The sequence below is a fragment of the Schistocerca americana genome, chromosome 3, assembly GCF_021461395.2.
Source record: "Schistocerca americana isolate TAMUIC-IGC-003095 chromosome 3, iqSchAmer2.1, whole genome shotgun sequence".
NCBI lineage: Eukaryota > Metazoa > Arthropoda > Insecta > Orthoptera > Acrididae > Schistocerca > Schistocerca americana.
This window is the reverse complement of record NC_060121.1, coordinates 908,568,506-908,591,799: the sequence shown is the minus strand read 5'-3', so window position 1 is coordinate 908,591,799 and position 23,294 is coordinate 908,568,506.

Genomic DNA, 23,294 nt, shown 5'->3' with positions numbered 1-23,294 from the left:
AGTGGCACTCAGTAGTGTTGAACAAGTGCAGACACCAACAAGTGACGTTATTCCAGCAGAATCAGTCCATTAGTGACACCCAGCAATGTTGAGCAGGTGCAGACAGCAACAAGTGACATTATTTCAGTAGAAGCAGTTCCATCTGTGGCACCCAGCAATGTTGAAGAGGTACACACAGCAACAAGTCACATTTCTCAGCAGAAGCAGTTCGATTAGTGGCACCCAGCAATGTTGAACAGGTGCAGACACCAACAAGTGACATCATTTCAGTAGAAGCAGTTCATCAGTGGCACCCAGTAATGTTGAGCAGGTGCAGACAGCAACAAGTGACATTATTTCAGTAGAAGCAGTTCATTAGTGGCACCCAGCAATGTTGAACAGGTGCACACACCAACAAGTGACATTATGTCAGTAGAAGCAGTCCCATTTGTGGCACCCAGTGATGTTGAGCAGGTGCAGACACCAACAAGTGACATTATGTCAGTAGAAGCAGTCCATCAGTGGCACCCAGTAATGTTGACAGGTGCAGACACCAACAAGTGACATTATTTCAGTAGAAGCAGTCCATCAGTTGCACCTAGCAATGATGAGCAGGTCCAGAGAGCAGTCCATAATATTCACTATCACTGATCACACTGTTCATCAGAGTTTATAAGCAGAAATTAAACATGTCCTAGTGGCACCAATCATGTAGAAAAAGTACAAGTAACAGTCCATAATATTCACTATCCTAATCACACAGTTCATCGGCAGAAATTAATCATTTCTAAGTGGCACCCATTATGTTGAAAAAGTGCAGGTAACAGTCCATAATATTCACTATCCTAATCAGACAGTTCAGGCATGAACAATAGTTTGAATGCACATACAAATTTTAATAAACATACAAATGATATCAGATAATTGTCATATTAACTATTACAAATACACAAATACCAGTAAACCTATAATATTTATGGGTGTCAGTGCAAGCCACTACAAACAAATAAAATAATATTTAGGAGATAGGTGGGTAGGATTAGGAAAGGAAAACACACAAAACACACTCACTCATCTTTCATCCACATTAAGTACTACTGTGTAATTGAATAGTGTTAACTGTGTAAATGCAATTCTGTCAAAATTTCATGTTCATCATGTGTATCAAGTAGTTGTGGCAGCAATGTATAACAGTCAATAATAGTTAAGTCAACGTCATAGTCATCATGTCAAGACCAATGTTTGCCAAGCCAAATCAAATGTACTGTTGCTGAACAACTGTCAGTGTGCCAAGATATGCAAATACTTCCTCTCTTCAAAAAAAAAAAAAAAATGTACTGCTTATTGATTTAACAAGTGTGTGTAGACAATCTTCCTTCCACTTTAGTGTTCTAGTCTGCTATCTTCATCCTCCTTGTTCCATATAGACCAACAAAAAAAAAAAAAATGCACCTCACTTACTTCACCTCTTATCCACCAAAACTCCAATAATCATCAGCATCACATAATCTCAATACTTCAATAATACCTCTTACGTCAATACATACAAATCTTATCATTAATAGCATTTACCTTACCTCTTGTCCACCAAAACTCCAATAATCATCAACTTCACATAATCTCAATAATACCTCAATAATACCTCTTCAATATGTCGATACATATAAACCTTATCGCCAATATCATTTTACTTCCATAACAACTCTTTCCTCTAGTCAGTCTCCTCGAACAAGTACAGATAAAATCCTAGTGCAAACTTCAATTCATCATCCCATACAATCTGAAGACACATTGTCAACACACAACCTCTGTGTAATCCATCTGACCCAAATCTTCTACTCATTATGAATTATAAACAAAAGAAATGCATACATGACCTCTAACAGTCTTTAGTTCGAATAACTCTCAGTAATTAAGTACAATTACGGAGTGTGAATGATCATAATATTTCACAGTGTGTACACCACTTCAAGAATTATGGCAAACAGAAGCAAACATGTGGAGTATTTCTTGTGTCAAGTGTCACTTCCTATTTCAATTGCTCACGAAAAATGCAGTGTAATAACTGTCTATGGTCTAAACCTAGTTTTGGTATGTCATGTCGTTAGCTTCCTTCCTATTAGCATACATTTATACAGCTTTCATAAAACCTCCAGCTCATGTGACTTCTATGAAGTTTCTTGTACTAATGTCGTTTATGTCGAATTATAGCAGTTCATTTTCCTATCTTAAAAATATAAGGCACTGAGCGTAAGCAAAACATGCAATAGCGAGTAAATATACCAGTAGTGAACAGAATGTCAACAAGTGGATGCAGCACAATTCTTACAACGAGGCTCTGCCAAGCGAACAATCTGTAACCCATACCATAGTGTAACCTAAACTCTATGTTCGTACACTGTACATCAGCATTTCTATATACCAAATTAAAGAGTAGTTGTGACGACAAACAGAAATGTATAAATATGCAATCCATACGCATAGCAGTAAACATATATCTTACGTAATAAACAGGTCATTAGCATCATATCAGCATAAGCAAATAAATGTTCATATGTCATCTTAATAAGTAAACATGAAGGTGCAAGCAGATAAATCACAAAGTATAACTTACATACATATCAGCACAACTAATCAGTTGACAATTATAATTTAAATAAATAAGCACAGCAGGCACATAATTAAAAAAATATGACATCAGTGAAAAAGCAGTGCAGCCAAGCGATGCATAATATATACAAATAACAACCCTGTTCATTAATAAAACATTGACAAAAATCAGCAAATGTACGCAAGCACGTCGCTTCACAAGTAAATTCACAGAACATGAAATTAGCACAAAGTATGAATCACGTAATTGCGAGCAGCAAATTACGTCTAAAGTACGTACCTAAGTGGAAATACGTTACCTGAAAAAATAAACTCAATTAATAGTTACCTTTTTAGTTTATTAGTTTCTTCTTCGAAATTACATTCTTCCTGAAAATTTCTCGATAGTAAGTCGTCTTAACGTCGGACAAGCACAGAATTTACCTGAAGTTCTTAAATATTTTATAGAATCGTATCCTGAAAAATACTGAATGTTAATAACATAATTCAACAAGTCACTATAGCTTTATACTGAATTTAATCGGAGAAATTAAACTGTGTATTTGTTTACGGCTGTCAGTGCATTCGCACTGAGCGCTCGATCAGCTGTAGGTGCGTGACGTAGGAAGTAATTGTTTGCGGTCAACGACTGCCTTGTGCGGCGCGCAGACTTGACTGTTGCTTTGAGTATATGCCGCCGCTTAAACACAGCGCGGTATCTTTGTACTCTCTGAGTGTTTACATGTGGCTGTTAGTTTCTCACAAGTATGTCATTCCACAAAAATTTTAACGTTTGAAATGTGATGTATTCCCTTAGAGCGTCGGGATTTAAGAGTTTCTACTTCGACAGTGTTATCATGAATAATTTTGCGAATTCTATATGGTCTGTTATAAAGCAGAAAAAATTTGCGACACAAGCCTTTTCCTTTGTGAGACAGACGATGAGACTTAATTAACACTTTTTGGCCAACTGAAAAAGTTTTTAAACGACCAGGACGCTTAGCTGATTTCTCTCTTCTAACAGCCGCAGACGCAATATTTCGCAGAGCCAGGTTGACAACTTCAGAATGACGCAGTTTCCATGTAGGTGGAAAAGGAACGATTTCAGAAATGCGATTTGTCGGTGCTTTGTTTTTTAATATCAGTTTGGCGGTAAAGAAGTTGAGTCATTAGGAAGTTCATTCAGAATGTTTTGAAAAATATGAAGATACTGATCCCAAGTTCTGTGATTCTGATGACAATAAATACGACACAATTTATTGATTTCCTTCATCCATCTCTCTGAAGCGTTAGATTGAGGGTGAAAAAGTGAAATGAAAATTGGTTTAATCTTACGACGCCGTAGAGTACGAAGCCAAATTTTAGAACGAAACTGTGTTCCATTATCTGATATAACCTTATCAACATGACCAATTTCTTTAAGAAAATGGTTAATGAAAGCATTAGATACTGAACGAGCTGTTGCTTTGCGTAACGGTGTAAAACACACATATTTTGATGTCAACTCCACTGCTACGAAAATGTACGCAAAACCATTAGTAGAACGAACCACTGGACCGAACAAATCAACTGCAGCCATCTCCTTTAATTTCGCTGGAATGATAGGAAACAACGGTGCTCTGTGAGAAATTGTTGGCGGCTTAGCCTTTTGACATAATTTGCATTTGGCAAGAACAGATCGAATACGTTTTTCCATATTACTGAAGTAGCAATTTTCCTGTAATTTATGAAAGCATTTTCTGGGACCAAAGTGTGCATAACTGAAATGCGTATACCAAATCAGCTTATTAACCTACTCATCAGGAATACAAACTAACCAAACAGAGTTATCGACCGATTTTCGTTTAAAAAGAATGTCATTGCGAACTAAATAATGCTGTCTAATCGCTACGCTTTCCTTTCTCCTCCACTTCTCCTTAATGTACTTCAAGATTGGATCCTTATTTTGCTCCTTAGCGATGTCCTGGAGCGAAGACGAAATAAAGTTCTCAAACGCAACACCTTGAATATACATCAAACAATAATTGTTTTCTATGCAGTCCTCTTCAGCGCTTTGTTTCAAACCCATAGGTGCACGTGATAAAGCATCAGCAACAATATTTGAAGAACCCTGTATGTAAACAATACTAAAGTCAAATTCCTGTAGGTACAACGCCAATAAGAAAATTACAGACACCAAGGAAACTACGAACCTCATGTTTTGTGGTAGGAACAGCATAATTACGAAGAGCGTCTAATTTCTCTGGATCAGGAAGAATACCTTCTGTAGAAATAATGTGACCGAGAAATTTCACCTGAGAACGACCAAATTCAGATTTTTCTAAGTTCACTGTAATGCCAACTCTTGCAGAAATACCTAATAATGAATCCAGAATTTTGTTGTGCTCACTCCAAGAATGTTTAGCAATAAGAATATCGTCAACATATGAAGTAATATTGTCACAAAGATAAACAGGTAAAATTTAATTTAAACTAGGAATGAATGCTGCTGAAGGTACAGTAAGTCCAAACGGTAATTTCCGAAATCACTTTTAGGTAAAATAGTCATATCAGGTTATTGTTTAACGATTCTCTAGATAGATTGATAGTCGAAGAGTTGTTTTGACAGATGCAAAGAATAGTAAAAGAGTAGTCAGCGGTGCAGAAAACTAAAAGGGAAATAGCACCACTACAGCTCGGGGCCCTATGCTCGCTACGGCACATATTCACTTAGAGTAGTGAATCCCCTGAGGACGTTAATAGCCGCACATAATTTCTAGTTTGTGACTTAGTGGCAAATTTGACGGAAGTGCGTACGTAAATTGATCTAACCATGCACATGGATGTATGTTATTCTTAGAATTGCGAGAGATCTTAAATTTCCGAACAGTCAAGAAGTGTTTATAGTCAAAGTTTTCGCCTCGTGGCGACAAAGACCTACCGCGACTGTTCCAGTCCGAATGTCGATTATTGTTAAGTTCACGCGCCTCGCGCTCCCTTATTGCATCCCGTAAATGAGATAAATTACTTTCTTCAAACCCCTCTGCTAAACTAAGACTTGTCAATTTATCTGAGATCTCCTCAACTCTTTCCGATGAGTCACTTAATTGTCCTTTCTGTTTATTTACGTCTTCCGTAAGTGTCGAGACTCGGGTTTCAGTATTGACACATTTGGTAGTTAACTGTTCATATTGTTGTGTTATGTTATTTAATCTGTAATTTGATACGGACTCCTCGATTCTCTCAAGTATTTCTTCCTTATCGTGTGCACATTGTAAATTTAACTCTGAAAATTTCTGTACTATCACGCGATCTTTTTCTTCCTGTTCCCTGCCCTGTTCCTCTTGTCTGATTTCTGTTGAAATTAAGCTATTATTGTGAGCCTTCAAAATCGGTTGTACTTCTTCTCTAATTTCTTTATTTGATTCGTCTTTCATGTATTTGAAACATGTCCCTGTTCGTGAGCCTAACTGTGTTTCCATTGTTCCCATATCAGTTTCTAATTCAGATCGTAACTGTGATCCCACTGCTTTCATCTCGGTTTTAATTGTTCCTATTTCTGTTTCAATTGTTCCTATTTTTGAGCATAGCCGTGTTGTCATTGCTTTCATCTCAATTCTAGTTGTTCCTATTTCTGTTTTTAATTCAGATCGTAGTGAGTCTAACTGCGTTTCCATTGTTCCCATCTGTGATCCCAAATTTAATATTGCACTCATTAACTGCTCCATTTCTTCTGTCGTTAACCACGCAATCTGAGAATTTTTCGATTGTGAAAAATTTTGAACTGTTTCCGGACTATTTTCCCGACTTATTAAATTGTTTTCAACACCATTATTCATCATACTGTTGTCCTGTGTTGGCGAGTTCGCCATGTCAACAATTTCGTTATTCTGACTATTCATCATTTTTGCCTGTTTCATTGACCGCGTAATCATTTACAAAACATACAAAACTCGTCACTGTACGAAAATTACACACAATGACTCTTTATCTCCAACAATACCATTTACACGAAATGTTTCCCTCAAACACGATTAATCGAACAATTGAAATAATTGCCCTAAATTGTCAAACCCGTAGACAAGACAACACAAATTAAATTTTGAAAAATACCATTACAAGAATCTACACATGCAAAATAGACTACAATTACTAACTGCAAATTACTACAACAATACTACTGTCTACTATTTTTACAATCAGAAGAATTCCAAGGGACGATCCGAAGCAGCGGTCGCCACGTGCATGGGGGCTTAATTAAATATAATGCAAATATTTTTAGTAGCTGTCTGTCCGATTACGCAAGTCTCGTAAACGGTTGGCCCTGACTGGTATTATTACGCAATCTGACTGCATAGAACAACAACAAAGAATGAAATGAAAATTTTCGTTAACACAATTAATTAATTAAGTCCCCAGCAACTATAAACCTACGAAACCAAAGCGAAAATGTAATTGTTCTGTGTGTGGGAGTGTGACTGAACGTACACATCTGGCACGGTTCTTCTTCAACAAGACAAGAAATTTCAAATACCATTTACACTGACGTGATAGAAAAAAATTAGAAATACTATAATTGCGCAAGAAACCCAGAATTACACTCTAATACAAGAACACACGCCAGATGCTTTGTTGACTGAACCTGTAATGATGCATTATTCAGGACACTGAAATAATGAGAGAGAAAAGATTTTTTTTTTTTTTTTTGATGAAAAGCACTCTAAACATTACAATCTCTCCACACCGACTCGCTACTACCACATCTCAAAAAGAACTTTTCAGTATCACATCTCAGCAAGCACTCTTCCCTACGACATCTCAACAAGCACTCTCTGCTACGAGTTTTTAACAAGCACTGACTACTACGAGACCTCGACAGGCACTCTACTACTACAAGTTCTGCCCAAGCACTCTACTACGAGTTCTGAACAAACACTGCCAGTGGAGGCGGCAGAATAATACTCTTGGCGCAATCTCTGGCGCTGTGGCTCAGTGTAGCCACCTTTCAAATTGGTCACATTTTTTAAGGTACTGTAACACTAATTGTGATTATCTTTATGATTTGTTTAAGTAGCTATACCGCCTTCGCTTTACGTTCTTGATGCTGTGGTGTGCAACCGCAAACTAGAAACTAGAAAAACACCACCATTTTTAGTAAACTGTTTCAGAAGATATCCAGACACGTCTTTGGTATCATGTCTTCACGTGTCAGATAATAAGGTCTCTGAATAAAGCGAGTATGACGCCCGTCAGAACGCCAAGAGAATTGATTGTATAGGAATTACATCACCGCTTCACAACATACGTGCTCGCGGAGCAAGCTGTGAGCAGCAAGGCGCGAGCACGCTACCCCCACTACCGGACCAGAGCGGAGAGTGGGGAGAGTCACGTGGGGCACACAACAGCTGCCGCCAGTCAATCTAAATCTGCGGCCACCTGCAGGGATATCACTCACGAATTATTACTGCGACAAATGAAACAAATAAAGGAGAACGTACAGGTGCCACATAATTTTATTAGCTTAGTGTATGCCTCTACATTCGTATTAATTTGTGAACTGTTACACAATAAAAGGTGTCACTGAAGTGTGGGATTCTCGGTTATCTTGTACTTTTTGCCCCTTACAATTGCATCTATGTTCGGAGTAATTGTTCTTGTGCATTGTAGGCGCAGCGTGCAGTTTAAATTTCGATTAGACAAAGCGTTTCTCAGGCGCGTCTTGTTACATTTCGTTGCAGAGAACAGTTGTTCACAAACATACGTGGAACCGAACATTGATATTATTGTAGCCGCCAGTTTGTGCAAACGAGGAACTCTATTGGTTCAAATGGCTCTGAGCACTATGGGACTCAACTGCTGAGGTCATTAGTCCCCTAGAACTTAGAACTAGTTAAACCTAACTAACCTAAGGACATCACAAACAACCATGCCCGAGGCAGGATTCGAACCTGCGACCGTAGCGGTCTTGCGGTTCCAGACTGCAGCGCCTTTAACCGCACGGCCACTTCGGCCGGCCAAGGAACTCTATTCTGAGGGAAGTGTCTGTACAATGCCAAAATGTTTTTCTTGTTCTGAAATTTGTCTCTGTATTCTCTGTCACACTGCAGGTCAATAATTTCTAGTTGCAGCTCAGGACGAATCTCTTCAATATTCGAATCTCTTCAATATTCGCTGAATATGGAGAGGAGAACAGATCAAAATCACTGTCTAGTGTTGTCAGGTCTTGAAAGCGTTGATCAAATTCTTCCTTAAGGGCAACTAAACTATGTAAATAACGTTCACAGTCTTTGTGAACATCTTGCATGGATGATAATTTAGGAAAATGAGCTGGATTTCCTCTTTCCAACTGACTCACCCAAAGTGTCAATTTCATTTTAAAAGCTCGTATTCGATCTATGAAATGAGTAATTAGAAGATCTTTACCTTGTAGTGAAATGTTCAAAGCATTTAGATGGCTAGTTAAATCTGCTATGAACGCGAGATCACATTTCCATGAAGGCTCTTTCAATTCAGGAACACACGTGTTGTTTATTTCCATGAACATATTTATCTCATCTAACAGGCAAAAAAAATCTATTTAATAATTCGCCACGACTAAGCCAGCGGACCTCGCTGTAAAAAGGCAGGCTACCATGAAACGTCCCCTTTAAACAATTTATATATGACTGTGCTTAAACTGACACACAATATTTTGTTAGCGCAACGCAATCTGACTTTCAAAATTCCCTACAAAAGAATGGCCCTGACTAACATTAAACTATACCTTTCACAAATCACTTACCTCACAAAAATCTTCGCTGCTCAAGCTACTGCAATACAGCGAGCGCCACTACTGCCAGCTAAATAAAAGATTCAAACTATGGAAGGCACTAACTACTGATAGGGATAGTTAGCAAATGAAAGATATTAATAGAGAACAAACAATGTATTTACCTTAATATCATCACAGGTCATAATATATATATCAGTTCATGACAAATTACAAAACTCCGCCATCTCTCTCCCCACATCCACCACTGCTGGCGGCTCACCTCAACTGCGCAACGCTACGCGCTGTTCACATCCAGCTGCCGCTGCCCAACACTACAATGGCAGACAACAATGCAAACTAGCCACAGACTGCACACAGCACAGCCAGTGTTTTCATATTGAGCGCTACGTAACGTTGCCAATAAGAAAACATAAACAGCCTACTTACATAGCCCCCATGCTCCCCACAAAAATTTTTACAAATGGTGTTGGGCACTGGCCAATACAGATTTGACAAAAATTTTTCACAATTACAGTAACAAAGATATAAAATGCACACACTTATTGATACATTGTTGGTCAAAAGCTAAAAAGTTCTCACAGTCCATAAAGACAGTCCTAATCGTACATAACAGTAGAATAGCAGTGTTTTTTCTCAAAGTCTGAGCAGCAAAAGAAAATGCACACGGAAGTAGTGGATTTCCATGCAGTCTTGAAGAAGTAGAGGCTACCATACTGGCTTTCTACATCCTCAAGAAAGCTTTTAAATTGCCTGTGTTGTAGCCCATGCTTCCTTATATAATTGGTTGAACGAACAACAACACTCATCACATTTTTTAGAGTGACACTCTCTGCGTATAGGTTTTCCTGGTGGATCACACAGTGAACGCCCCTTATTTCATTCGGCACGGTCAGTTTTTGCATTTTCTCCTTCAACAGCGCAACGAAACCTGATTTTTTTCCTGTCATCGCTGGTGTACCGTCTGTAGACACTGAAACTAAAGAATTCCACGACAATCCTATATTTTCAACACTTTCTTCAACACTACTTAAAATATCACCTCCGATTGTAGTGTTCTTCATGGCTACTACATCGAGGAGCTCCTCCCTCACCTGAAGATCTCTATTAACACCTCTAATAAATATGGCAAGCTGCGCTGTTCCAGTGATATCAACACTTTCGTCCAGAGCTAGAGAATACGCCATAAAATCTTTACAGATATTTGCAAGCTGGCTCTGGACGTCGTCTGCCATGTCCTGTATGCGACGCATAATGGTCGTGTTAGATAATGGCACAATCCGAAACTGTTCAACTTGAGATGGACACAAACGTTCCGTTGCAACTACCAAACATTCTTTTATTAAATCGCCATCAGTGAAGGAGCGCAGGGATTTTGCTAAAAGCAAAGCAATTTTGTAACTCACTCTGAGAGCTGCCTCAGTTGATTTTTCTTCGTCGTCCAGATCTTCTTCGGATAGGTTCCTTTTAAGTTTGACAACTTCCTGTGCAAGATCTGGCCCATCACATTTTCCACTTCCGTAGTCTTTCGCGTGGTACGACGTAAAATATCGCTGCAAATTAAATTTCCTAAAAGAATTCAGCGTTTTGTGACATACTAAACATTTTGCAAGACCATCTTTTTCTGTAAACAAATACAATTCCTCCCAATGGGGGTTGAACTGCGAAAGCATGGTTGGGGTTACACAACGGCGACTTGACATGATTCTTAACCAGCGAAGTGACTGTTAGAGCTGATCGTAGTACTTTAAACGTTACACAGTCGGCGCGAATTCAATAGGCACGTTGCGGCCCTATTCAAACGTGCGCGCGCATTTCCCCTCCCTCCCTACCTTGCACCTGCTCGCGAGCACGTGCCTGAGGAGACGCGAGTACTCGCCTCAAAACCGGCCAGTTGTCATGAGCAGAGTCCGCTAGTGAGTAATCTCCGACCTTGGTAGACAGTTTCCTTGCTTTTTGTAGAGCAGAACAGCCCAGTTCAAACCTCTAACCCTTGACGTCGACGGGCTAGTATACTGAGGGAAACATAAATGGTTTGTGTTAGAGTAATACAGGGTGATTATAATTATTGTTAAACTTTCAAACCGCTGTAGAAATAACACCACTGGTTAGAATGAAGTCAAATTGCAACAGAATATTATCAGAGAAGGAGGAAAACGATTGGTAGGATAAAAAAAAAATAGATACAAAATATAGCAATTGATGGCGCTGTAAGCATCATTACTTAATAGTAGTCGACGACAAATGACAAATGAATCATACAACAATGCCTAAGGTGTACGACTGACATTAAACGAACTGTACTACTGAGCGTGCATGGATGTACAGGCGTGATACTGTTAGTTACGTAAGCCCCTCCACAAAGGCAAGATCATACCACATCGGATGGGAAAAATTGTCCTGAGGCAAAAAGCCGCATAAAATTCATCACTCACAACGGTTTTTGATTGTTCTGAGGCCAAAAACCGCATAAAAAGCATCACTCACACCGATTTTTGATCTTCTGGGGCCAACAAGCGCATAAAAAGCATCATTCACATCGGTTTTTAATTGTCCTGAGGCAAAAAACCGCATGAAGAGCATCAATCAAAATCAAATCGGATTATTCATTTCCGTGTGACAGGTGCAAAACATGTTCATTATGCTGTCCAAAGTTTTCTGCAACAAGTTGAAATCGAGAAACAGCATGTTCCTCAACTGATCGAAGTGTTTCCGGAGTCACGTTCAGAATGTGTTGCGCAGTGTGTGCCTTCAATGCAGCAACGTTTGCAATCGGAACACTGAACACAACATTTTTCAGATAGGCCCACAGCCAGAAATCACACGGATTAAGAACAGGTGATCGGGACGGCCAGGCTGCAGGGAAATGGCGACTGATAATTCTAACATTTCCGAAATGGCGCTTCAGCAGCAGCTAAACTGGATTTGCAGTGTACGGAGGTGCACCATCTTGCATTAAAATGATCCCATCCACACAAGCATGTTGTTGGAGAGCTGGAATGACGCGGTTGCACAAAAGACGCTCATAGCGCTTACCAGCGACGGTACAGGCAACAGAACGGGAAGCACCTGTCTCTTCTAAAAAATATAGCCCTATTATAAATCATGCCGTAAGCCCGCACCACACAGTGACCTTTTCAGGATGAATGGTACTGGTTGATTAGTGTGTGGATTTTCCGTTGCCCATATTCGACGATTCTGTGTATTGACATATCCTGTGAGATGGAAGTGGGCTTCGTCTGTCCACAAAACCTTCCACAGCCAATCATCGTCCAGTTCCATGCGAGCAAGAAATCCCAAAGCAAAGGCCTCTCTTGCTGGTAGGTCCACAGGAAGCAACTCGTGCACATGTGTAATTTTGAATGGATAGCAAAGAAGGACGTTTCGTAGGATTTTACGCACCGTGCTCACGGGTATGTCCAATGTTCGGGCAGTTCTCCGTGCACTACACTTTTGCACACAGCGACTCGTCTCCTCCTGCATTTCAGTGGCCACTGCTTCCACTGAAGTCGAATTAATTCGTTTCCTTCCGCTAACAGGTTGCACACCAAAAAAACACGTCTTTTCGAATTTCCGATTCATTTTCTGCAGACCAATGGCAGTCATCGGACCAACGCCATTTTTCAACCCCTTCAATGTCCGGAACCTCTGCAGAGGGACGTGTGCACAGTCATCAATACAGCTTTACAAGCAGAGTGCGATCCTGCATTTAGACAGTTATTGCGAAAATCGCAGACACGAAGGGAGGAAAAGCCGTGTACCCAGGGTGTTTATGCCAACTTCAATGAGTCGTGCGCATGTCAGGTGTTTTAGTTTACGTATGCTGACACAACTCTATCATCTGGTGAGCAAGATGTATGAAACAGGCGAAATACCCTCAGACTTCAAGAAGAATATCGTAATTCCAATCCCAAAGAAAGCAGGAGTTGACAGATGTGAAAATTACCGAACAATCAGTTTAATAAGCCACAGCTGCAAAATACTAAAACGAATTCTTTACAGACGAATGGAGAAACTAGTACAAGCCGACCTCCGGGAAGATCAGTTTGGATTCCGTAAAAACACTGGAACACGTGAGGCAATACTGACCTTACGACTTAACTTAGAAGAAAGATTAAGGAAGGGCAAACCTACGTTCCTAGCATTTGTAGACTTAGAGAAATCTTTTGACAATGTTGACTGGAATACTCTCTTTCAAATTCTAAAGGTGGCAGGGGTAAAATACAGGGAGCGAAAGGCTATTTACAATTTGTACAGAAACCAGATGGCAGTTATAAGAGTTGAGGGACATGAAAGGGAAGCAGTGGTTGGGAAGGGAGTAAGACAGGGTTGTAGTCTCTCCCCAATGTTATTCAATCTGTATATTGAGCAAGCAGTAAAGGAAATAAAAGAAAAATTCGGAGTAGGTATTAAAATTCATGGAAAAGAAATAAAAACTTTGAGGTTCGCCGATGACATTGTAATTCTGTCAGAGACAGCAAAGGACTTGGAAGAGCAGTTGAATGGAATGGACAGTGTCTTGAAAGGAGGATATAAGATGAACATCAACAAAAGCAAAACGAGGATAATGGAATGTAGTCGAATTAAGTCGGGTGATGCTGAGGGAATTAGATTAGGAAATGAGACACATAAAGTAGTAAAGGAGTTTTGCTATTTGGGGAGCAAAATAACTGATGATGGTGGAAGTAGAGAGGATATAAAATGTAGACTGGCAATGGCAAGGAAAGCGTTTCTGAAGAAGAGAAATTTGTTAACATCGAGTATAGATTTAAGTGTCAGGAAGTCATTTCTGAAAGTATTTGTATGGAGTGTAGCCATGTATGGAAGTGAAACATGGACGATAAATAGTTTGGACAAGAAGAGAATAGAAGCTTTCGAAATGTGGTGCTACAGAAGAATGCTGAAGATTAGATGGGTAGATCACATAACTAATGAGGAGGTATTGAATAGGATTGGGGAGAAGAGAAGTTTGTTGCACGACTTGACCAGAAGAAGGGATCGGTTGGTAGGACATGTTCTGAGGCATCAAGGGATCACCAATTTAGTATTGGAGGGCAGCGTGGAGGGTAAAAATCGTAGAGGGAGACCAAGAGATGAAGACACTAAGCAGATTCAGAAAGATGTAGGTTGCAGTAGGTACTGGGAGATGAAGAAGCTTGCACAGGATAGAGTAGCATGGAGAGCTGCATCAAACCAGTCTCAGAACTGAAGACCACAACAACAACAACAACAACATGCTGACACATACAGCGCCATCTATTTTTCAACTTTCACACTATTTTTTTCGTGTGCCATACATTTTCCTCGTTCCCCCTTAATATTCCGTAGCAATTTGACGTCATTCTGACCAGTAGCGTTATTTCTACAGCGTTTTCAAAGTTCGACTTTAATTATAATCACCCTGTACATCTCGGATACCTACGGAATGGAGCCCCGAAACAGGAATTTTGGAATATTTTATGGATTTACAGAGTATGGTGAAAACGAATAAAGGGAAAACAGCATGTATGTACTCTGAACTTTAACTGTTGGCTATTCTCTCTTATAGCACTCCATCTTCAGGCCATGAGTGGCCTACCGGGACCATCCAACCGCCCTGTCATCCTCATCGGAGGGTGCGGATAGGAGGGCTGTGGGGTCAGCACACCGCTCTCCCAGTCGTTAGGATGGTATTCTTGACCGAAGCCGCTACTATTCGCTCGAGTAGCTCCTCAATTAGCATCAAGAGGCTAAGTGCATCCCGAAAAATGGCAACAGCGCATGGTGGCTGGACGGTCAGCCATCCAAGTGCCAGTCACGCCCGACAGCGCTTAACTTCGGTGATCTCACGGGAACCGGTGTAGCCACTGCGACATGGCCATTGCCTATTCCTATTCTCTCTTACAGCCATCACAGTATTATTGAAGTCTCTATCTTTTATATATACAAGCACACATTACACTTACTTATCGCATTTGACAGCCATATGTCTCATTTATTTTCTGTAAATTACATGACTTTTGAAATCAATATAAATCTTAAATTCTATTATAGTGAATATGTATAACAGACTCAGTGACAGACATCTGAAACAAATACCGTTTTCTGGAGTGCTATTTTATTTTGTAACCTCCACTTTCCTTAGAAAGGTCGCTAAACTGTTTTGAGAGAGCAGGCTGATATGAAAAATTATTTTCATCAATTGTTGACCATATGTTGATAGTGCTTACAGTTCAAAATTTTCGCTTTGACATCCGGCATACAGGGTGAGTCACCTAACGTTACCGCTGGATATATTTCGTAAGCCACATCAAATACTGACGAACCGATTCCACAGACCGAACGTAAGGAGAGGGGCTAGTGTAACTGGTTAATACAAACCATAAAAAAATGCACGGAAGTATGTTTTTTAACACGAACCTACGTTTTTTTTAATGGAACCCCGTTAGTTTTGTTAGCACATCTGAACATATAAACAAATAATAAACAGTGCCGTTTGTTCCATTGTAAAATGTTAATTACATCCGGAGATATTATAACCTAAAGTTGACGCTTGAGTACCACTTCTCCGCTGTTCGATCGTGTGTATCGGAGAGCACCGAATTACGTATGGATCCAAAGGGAACGGTGATGGACCTTAGGTACAGAAGAGACTGGAATAGCACATTATGTCCACATGCTAACACCTTTTTATTGGTCATTTTCACTGACGCACGTGTACGTTACCATGAGGGGTGAGATACACGTTCGACGGGCGTTTCATAGGACGTGGAGGACGCATAAATTGGCCAACCCGTTCTGCTGATCTTACACCTCTGGACTTCTTTCTGTGGGGTACGTTAAAGGAGAATGTGTACCGTGATGTGCCTACAACCCCAGAGGATATGAAACAAAGTATTGTGGCAGCCTGCGGCGACATTACACCTGATGTACTGCGGCATGTACGACATTCATTAAGCCAGATATTGCAATTGTGTGCTGCAAATGATGGCCACCACATTGAACATCTATTGGCCTGACATGTCGGGACGCACTCTATTCCACTCCGTAATTGAAAACGGAAACCGCGTGTGTACGTGTACCTCACCCCTCATGGTAATGTAAATGTGGGTCAGTGAAAAAGGGCAATAAAAAGATGTTAACATGTGGACGTAATGTGTTGTTCCAGTCTCTTCTGTACCTAAGGTCCATCACCGTTCCCTTTGGATCCCTACGTAATTCGGTGCTCTCCGATACACACGATCGAACAGCGGAGAAGTGGTACTCAAGCGTCAACTTTAGGTTATAATATCTCCGGATGTAATTAACATTTTACAATGGAACAAACGGCACTGATTACGTATTTGTTTATATGTTCAGATGTGCTAACAAAACTAAGGGGGTTCCATTAAAAAAACGTAGATTTGTGTTAAAAAACATACTTCCGTGCATTTTTTATGGTTTGTATAAACAATTACACTAGCCCCTCTCCTCACGTTCGGTCTGTGGAATCGATTCGTCAGTATTTGATGTGGTTTACGAAATATATCCAGCGGTAACGTTAGGTGACTCACCCTGTATACTGATATTGTTAGCATTGTGAATATGAAACAGTCTGCTGAGCACACTATCGCGGATTACTGTGGTAATGTTCCAGCTAGAAGTATTCTGGTGAAGTAAATAGTTTCCGACTTTCTGCCTAAGAGATTAAGTTACTACCACAAGTGATGAATTCCCAAACGTGAATACGTGAATGAATGATTTTCAAGAATCTCAGCATTTGAAAACTCTCTCGCCCTCGGGACAGGCCTTGAAGACCTAACGGTACCGACCGAACGCCAAGTGATCCTCAAGCCATGGTCGGCATTAGATGCGGATATGAAGAGGCATGTCTCCAGACCCAGACGGTCACCTATCCAAGTGCTAGACAAGTCCGACAGTGCTTAACTTCGGCGATCTGACGGGAATCGGTGTTACCACTGCGGCAAGACCGTTTGCTCAGAATGCAAAGGTCTGGACAGTTAGTGATCTCATGTTCCAGTCAAGACTGGACAGTGTGCCTAAGGCTTGCCTCCAAACTCGTCTCCGACTATGTCTGATTAAAGGCATATGCAACACTCATCGGTGAAGAGAACGTGATGCCAATCCTGAGTGGTCCATTCGGCATGTTGTTTGGCCCATCTGAACCGCGCGCTGCATGATGTCGTGGTTGCAAAGGTGGACCTCGCCATGGACGTCGAGAGTGAAGTTGCGCATTATGCAGACTGCTGCGCACAGTTGGAGTTGTAACACGACGTCCTGTGGCTGCACGAAAAGCATTATTCAACATGGTGGCGTCGCTGTCAGAGTTCCCCTGAGCCACAATCCGTAGGTAGTTATCCACTGTAGTAGTAGCCCATGGGCGGCCAGAACGAGGAATATAATCGACAGTTCCTGTCTCCCTGTATCTACTCCATGTCCGAACAACATCGCTTTGATTCATTCCGTGACGCCTGGACACTTCCATTGTTGAGAGCCCTCCCTGGCACAAAGTGACAATGGGGACGTGATCGAACCGCGGTATTCACCGTCTAGGTATGGTTGAACTACAGACAACATTAGCCGTGTACCTCCTTCCTGGTGGAATGACTGGAACTGATCGGCTGTCGGATTCCTTCCGTCTAATAAGCGCTGCTCATGCATGGTTGTTTACATCTTTTGGCGGGTTTAGTGACCTCCCTTAACAGTCAAAAGGACTGTGTCTATGATACAATACCCACAGTTAACGTCTATCTTCAGGAGTTCTGGGAAATGGGGTGGTGCAAAACATTTTTTGGTGTGTGTATATTGCAATGGGCTGATGTGAAAGTGTTTTCAAATTTCCACTAGAAACTCTTAAGACGTGGTGAAACCGCACTGGAGCAGTTTTAATACAAATTCATGCCCTGAGATCAATCGCTACCACATTATGCCAACAAGCGTATCACGCAATACATTTTGAGTCGGCTACGTGAAAGAATGACAATAATTACCTGGGACTCTCGCTTTTACCATATCCGTAAACAGTTACCTAACGTGGAAATTATGCTCAATGATAACATACTCATGAAATTAACAGCATTCATGTCACATTAGAGACTCGGAGTGTTCTTCCAGTAATCGTCTGCTTGGCTTTGCCTTACGAGAAGGGTGAAGAACATTTGATTTACCTCAAGAATTTCACTCTGAAGAGTGTCAGTTAGAGAACATCTCGCTGGCATTGCCTTACGAGAAGGGCAAAGAACATTTGATTTACCTCAAGAATTTCACTGTGAAGAGTGTCAGTTAGAGAACATCTTACACAACGAAAGATGAAATTTTTGAATGCACCTTTTGGGTCGTCGGGGCTATGAATACAGATGGTTTCTGCATTCCAAAGTGTTAGTCATCAATGATACTTACGGCCTTTGGTTCAGTTTCCCACCCTAGCGGTTAAAGTGTACTCCCAGACCTCTTTTCTTTCCTTTTCCATTATTTTCTTTTCCTGCCCAGATCACTACGTAAGTGTTCTACTATCGTGAAAGGTGTATTAACCCACTAGGAATGTTTAATGTTATTTAAAATATAACTAATGGTACAATACATAAAAAAGTGACCAGACGCGAATAGTACTCGCGCACTGAGAGTGTAAGTTGGCTGTTTATGTTTTCTTGTTGGCAACGTTACGTAGCGCTCTGTATGAAAATCACTGGCTGTGCTGTGTGCAGTCTATGGCTAGTTTGCATTGTTGTCTGCCATTGTAGTGTTGGGCAGCGGCAGGTGGATGTGAACAGCGCGTAGCGTTGCGCAGTTGGAGGTGAGCCGCCAGCGGTGGCGGATGTGGAGAGAGAAATGGCGGAGTTTTGAAATTTGTCATGAACTGCTTTATATATTATGACTATTAAGGTAAATACATTGTTTGTTCTCTATTAAAATCTTTCATTTGCTAACTATGCCTATCAGTAGTTAGTGCCTTCAGTAGTTTGAATCTTTTATTTAGCTGGCAGTAGTGGCGCTCGCTCTATTGCAGTAGCTCGAGTAACCAAGATTTTTGCGAGGTAAGTGATTTGTGAAACGTATAGGTTAATGTTAGTCAGGGCCATTCTTTTGTATGGATTTTTGAAAGTCAGATTACGTTGCGCTAAAAAATATTGTGTGTCAGGATAAGCACAGTCTCGTATATAATTCTTCAAAAGGGGACGTTTCAAGAGTTCCGTACTAATTTAATTATTTGCATAGGTGGTTCATCCATTCTGGGAACCGAGGTTCTCATCGATTTTTGCTTGTTATCGTCACTGATGCTGGCAAGATATCGGTCCCAGGAATTCCAAGACTTTCGAGAATGTTTTAATTTCAAGTTTGAACTCGGAGAAGAAATGACAAAAGAAATATTTTTTCACGTGATATAATTACAAATGAACAATTTTCCGAATATTTTTTCGTTCACTTGTACTGTGAAAGCTTTTTCCTGGCAAATTTCATGATTCTAATCCAGCGCGAAGAACCCTATAGGTTTGATTACTGAGTTTGCGGGTACCAAAATATATAAGATAAATAACCTTATATTTTGATTGCGCTGACTTCATCTTACTGCCAAGGAACCATATACCTTAGTACGTGAGACTAATTTCAGCTTGGTATGTCTACCCATACCTGAGAAAAGGGGGTCGTAACATATGGACGGACAGACAGTCTGATACTAAATGACAAATTTTTCGTTTGATATGATTACAAACTAGCGTTGTCGGATTTTTTAGTTTAGTTGCAGTATGAATCCTCGCTTCTTGCTAAATTTTATGATGCGAGGTCAACGGGAAGTACCCCTTATGTTTTGATGTGCGTGTTTGCGAGTGTGAGAATACGTGACATAAATGGCCGAATCTTTGGATTGTGTTGACTTAGAAGCTTCACGTTGTTGCAGCGCCTAGGGACCTTCGACTTTAATATGTGACATAAATTTCAACTTCCCGACGAAAAGGGTTTTGAACAGTCAACACCATGTATGGACAAGCGTTTTCCTGTGTGAAAAATGAGCGCCGCCAGACTATCACATGAGGTAACACATGACGACGCAGGATATTCGTGAAGTACCACTCAATCACTATCAACCGTGACTGGAGTAACACACGACCGTTCGCCACATCATAATGACAAGAGTGGCACCACCTTGACTCCCCAGATCGACGCCATATTCACCGACTATGGTCATGTGAAGTAGTTCAGAACCACGATTTGTCGCTAAAAATGCGACACCAGTCATCAGGAGTCCACGTATCTCTGTCGCTGCACCACACCAAAGGTAGCCGTTTGTGTTGTGGTGTTAAAGGCAGCCTACGCCTGACGCGTTAATAACTTATTCCGGCTGCTGCTACGTTCCGACAATGGTGCGGGATGACTTTTTCTCGGATGGCAGGTGTAGATATGAAAGGTTTACGACGTGTTTCCTCTCCGGTGAGTGTCGACCGCAAACTTGATGACGAGAACCGTTTCCCTCACGTTTCCAATGCGTCCAACATCGCGCCCCTTACATATGCTATCAAGCTTGTTAGCACCACTAAACAGGAACAACAGTAATGAACTCTGGTGGAAATTTTACCTGACGTTGACAACTGCTACTTTAATCATTTACATACCTGCCCGTGACGTGTATGTGTACGAAGCTACATCGACATACGAATACGTCTATAGGATGCTTTACTTTGTGTGCCTGACAGTATATTTGCCTTACATTCGCAAAATGGAAGAGTTTGTGGTACTGGGACAATGAAATGAACTTAATAGTCCAACTTAATACGGGCAGGTGCGTTCTCAAGAAATGAGTTTCATTCAGTGGAGGTAGCCTTCCTCACGACCCACATAGTATGCGACTGACCGGCCGCTTGACCACATTCCTTGACTCTGCTGTCAGTGCTCTGACCTTTCCGCTAAACGACCGTTGCTCATGTCCTCTGTTCAGTGTCGGCGCCTGGTGAAAGGATTTCTCTCCAGGTCGCTGCGGTAATAACACTACGTCAGACACTCTTTATGTCTGTCTGTACTTCATGTGCTATAACAATTTTACCATTACGCAGTTTTTATACGCAATGCCTTTGTGTCATTTCAATGTTTAAATCAAATTATAAATGCAACTGCACAAATTCATTGTTCTTCAAAATGGCATAGTTTCAGAATTACATTAGTACACAATAAAATACAGATGATCGAATGTGTAAAGTATCTTTTTCAAACAATTTCTACAGGCTTTCCACTCGTTCCTGAAAAAATTTATGGAATTACGACTCCAGTGTAGAGTGTTTCGGTGAGTATATGTCCTCTAAACTGCCCTGCGGAAAGATACATTTACAAAGTAAAATTTCTTCAATATTGGACTTACAAAGCAAGTAGACATGTTACCATTAAAAGGGCTGACGATAAGGTATTACTCGAAAGTTTGGCTTTTATTATCTTTGCAAATATCTCGATAGCTCAAATCGGTTCATGACGAATTATTAATCGAAACGTTAATTTACTACCAGCGTCCGAATACAGAAAGTTTTTCTTATGCCTAATGTGGTTCCCCCCCCCTCTGGAAAATGTGACAACTTCCCAGACACTTCTTATTTCCAATGTTATGTTTAACGGTATGAAAATGAGTGGTAGAAATGTTTTCGAGCATGAAAAAATGGAAAGGAGCACACGGCATTGTGGGCCGGGAGTCCCCCATTCGGGGGAAGTTCGGCCGCCGAGAACAAGTACATACTGCATTCGACGCCACACTGGGAGACTTGCGCGTCGGAGATGAGGATGAAATGATTATGAGGACAACACAGCACCCAGTGCCTGAGCGGAGAAAATCTCCTGCCCCAGGCAGGAATCGAACCCGGGCCCCTTGCTGTGGCATTCCGCCACGCTGACCACTTTATTTTTTTTATCGTTCGGTTTGGTCGTTGCGGACGTCACATGACATCCGTTAAAGTTCGTTTGTTGATCTTTCCACTCAGCTTTTTATTACAGAGGCCAACCGGCTCTCTGACCGAACACGCTGAGCTACCGTACCGGCTAAAACTGTGTCCCTGACCGAGACTCGAACTCGGCGCCTTTGCCTTTCGCGGGCAAGTGCCCCACCATTTTTTTTTTTTTTTTTTTTAAATCTCATTTTGTTCGGTTTTGTTCGTTGCTTCTGCTCAGGATGGACGTGGCAAGACATCCATTGAAGTTCGTTGTTGATCCATTAACTCAGTTTTTTTTATTACAGGGGGCCGCTATCCCTCTCACCGAACACGCTAAGCTACCGTGCCGGCACCACAGCTAACGGGGGCGGGCTTCCGAGTATGAGAAAGATACGGACATAAAATTTTCAGTGGTGGTCACAATGGTGATGACTATACCGTGGAAGTTAAGGCTAAAAACCTATTGTTTTCCTGAGTTCTTCTGCGTCTCATGACTAATTAAACTCAAAACGTTAATCTATATAGCACCTAAAGCAGCCTATTCTGACGTTAACGTCAATTTTTGCCTATTTTAGCTTTAAAATCCAAAACGCACCTGTTTCTTTAAAGTAGGATACAATTCTTCTATTTTCAAATGATTAGAATTTCTTTCAAGAATTGAAGGTGTGAGGACTGAATGTGACATTTACAATATGAAAAAAGAATCTGTAGCTCATAAAGTCCTAGCCAATTGCTTGTTTCCATAAAGAAAGATATTCGTACGCTTTGAACTAACCTCAGTTGGAGAAAACTCAGATAGGAGGGGAGAGTTAAAGCAGTCTAGCCCTTGTAGAAAAGAAACCTAAATTCTCTCGTTGGCTATAAACGGAATCTCGTTGCAGGAAAGCGCGACAAAACTAGTACTTAGTCCACCGATGGACGCATAAAGTGCGACATGTTTATTGATCAAAATCTACCCAGCTTCAGTGCGCGATTGGTTCAATAGAAGAAAACGCAGAAAACAACTAGTTGAAAGTCTGGTCGTTTAAGACTGTGACTGATGAAGTTTCGAGCTATAAGACAAATGAAAAAAATCGTATTCTGTTAAGAATATG